Source organism: Hevea brasiliensis, chromosome 7, assembly GCF_030052815.1.
Source record: "Hevea brasiliensis isolate MT/VB/25A 57/8 chromosome 7, ASM3005281v1, whole genome shotgun sequence".
Taxonomy (NCBI): Eukaryota; Viridiplantae; Streptophyta; class Magnoliopsida; order Malpighiales; family Euphorbiaceae; genus Hevea; species Hevea brasiliensis.
Genome location: NC_079499.1, coordinates 86,096,427 through 86,099,061, shown reverse-complemented (window position 1 = coordinate 86,099,061; position 2,635 = coordinate 86,096,427).

The following is a 2,635-nucleotide window of genomic DNA, read 5'->3' as shown; positions in this document are numbered from 1 at the left end:
TGCTCTTCTGCACTCCTCGAATAAACCAATATATCATCTATGAATACCACAACAAACTGGTCGAAGTATGGTCTGAAGATAGTGTTCATCAGATCCATAAAAGCAGCCGGAGCATTAGTTAACCCGAATGGCATGACCAAGAACTTATAATGGCCATAACGGGTTCTAAAGGCAGTTTTAGGAATACTTTGCTCTTGCACCTTCAACAGATAATAACCTGATCTCAAGTTAATTTTGGAAAACACAGCCGCACCCCTCAACTGATCAAACAAATCATCAATGCGGGGCAATGGGTATCTATTCTTTATTGTCACCTTATTCAACTGTCGATAGTCAATACATAACCAGAGAGTGCCATCTTTCTTCTTAACAAACAACACTGGCGCTCCCCAAGGTGACACACTAGGGCGGATAAAACCCTTATCAAGCAGCTCTTGCAACTGTACTTTCAACTCTTTCAATTCTGTCGGTGCCATTCTATATGGTGTTATGGAGATTGGGTCCACACCAGGCATAACATCAATTTCAAACTGTACTTCTCTTTCTAGAGGTCATCCTGACAATTCATCAGGAAACACATCCAGAAAGTCACATACAATAGGGATGTCCCTTAGTGCTAGACTCCCCACTTGGGTGTCTATCACATGTGCCAAGTATGCTTCACACCCTTTTCTGATCATCCTTCTGGCTAGTGCAGCCGAAATGATGTTTGATGGCAGTAACTGCCTCTCCTCATGTATTACCACATCACCGTATAGAGGGAGACCAAAAGTGACTGTCTTCAGTCCACAGTCAATCATGGCGTAATGCCTGGCAAACCAATCTATGCCCAAGATGATATCATAATCTCTGAAGGGCATTTCAATCAAGTCTGACAGAAGGGTGTTCCTTGGATCACCAAAGGACAATCTCTATAGATTCTATGGACCCAAACCTCTTGTCCTAACGGACTAGTTACTAGCACTTCAAAATCCATTTTGGCACATGGAACCACAAGAGAACTAATTATGCTAGTACTAACATACGAGTGGGTAGAACCCGGATCAAATAGTACAAATACAGCTTGATCAGAAATAGAGAATGTATTGACCATAACATCGAAAGTCTCAGCCTCTTCCTGCTGTCTCATCATGTAAACCCTGGCTGAAGCACTCCCTTGTGCTGACTGGCTAATAGTACCCTGACTGCTAGAAGCATTACCTCTATCTCTGCTTCTTCCTCTGCTAACCGGTTATGAACCTCTGGTAGCAGGACTCTCAATGGATCCTTCTGCAGTAGTAAGAGCTGGAATAAGTCTAGGGGCACTAGTGCAGTCCTTAGCAAGATGGCCCTTGCCTCCACAGTTAAAGCAAGCTCCTATTGCCTAATAACATTCTCCCCCATGAATCTTGCCACATGTCTCACAGGGGCGAGGAGGATATAAACCCCTGGTCGACTGTTGACCAGACCTAGGGGGTCTCTAACCAGAGAATCTACCCCTTCCAAACCTTCCTCCTCTACCTCTGCTTGGTCCCCCAAATTTCTTCTTTTTTCTAGATGTACCACTGGGACTTTGCTCAACTGATTTTTTGCCTTTTTCTTTCTCTGATTTCTCAGTCTTTTATGATTTCTCTTTCACTGGTGTTGCTTTTAGTTCAATTCTTTCTAAATCATATGCTTGAGAGATGAGTTCAGAGAAGTTACTGTGTCTGAATCCTACTACTTGCATCCTCAGACTAGGCTTCAAACTGGTCTCAAATCTCTTGCACCTTTCCTTGCTAGTAGACAAGAGACTCCCAGTATAGTGGCTTAAGTGGGAGAACTCCCTCTCATACTTTGCCACTGATCTGTTGCCTTGCTTCAGACTCAAAAATTCTTGCAATTTTTTATCCACATATACATCTAGGACATATTTTTATCTGAACTCTCTAATAAAGTCGTCCCAGGTCAATACTGGCAGTTCTGCCAAGCTGTAGGGGATGGTCTTCCACCAGTCATACGCATCCCCTTACAACAAAGACACTAAATATTCAAATTTAAGTTCATCTGGGCAGTGCAGTTTCTTGAACACATGGTCCATCCTCTCCAGCCACTGCTCTGCCTCTAAAGGGTCTACTGTACCCTCGAATTCTATCACCCCATACTTCAACAGCTTGTCATATTGTCTGACTGGAGCTTGAGGTTGCACCACAGAAGTCTGGGGTGGAGCTTGAGTAGGCATACCCCTTGCCATTTGTTGTAACATTGTAGCCATTTTCTGGGCGAATTGTACAGGAAACTGTGGCAATTATGAATGGTGCCATCGACTCATCGATATTTTGGAGAGCTGGGCTTCCTGGGCCTCACCTCTGATCGCTCAACAGAGCGATCCCCTTCTTCCATTTCAAATTGGAGTTAAGATATCTCATGAATAAATAACACAAGGAGATTCCCTCCGTTAGTTCATATTTATGATGTAATGCACTGTATGTAACAAATAAGGACATTGAGCAGTTGTACTTATCAAAGAAAAGACACAAATTCACAAGTGAAAACATACTTTAAAAATTTCGCTCTGATACCACTAAAACATGTCACTCCTTACCCCTCTGTAAGGTATAACATAATCCCGTAGAATACCTAATAAACTACCGAACTTCACCTATCGATAACTCAT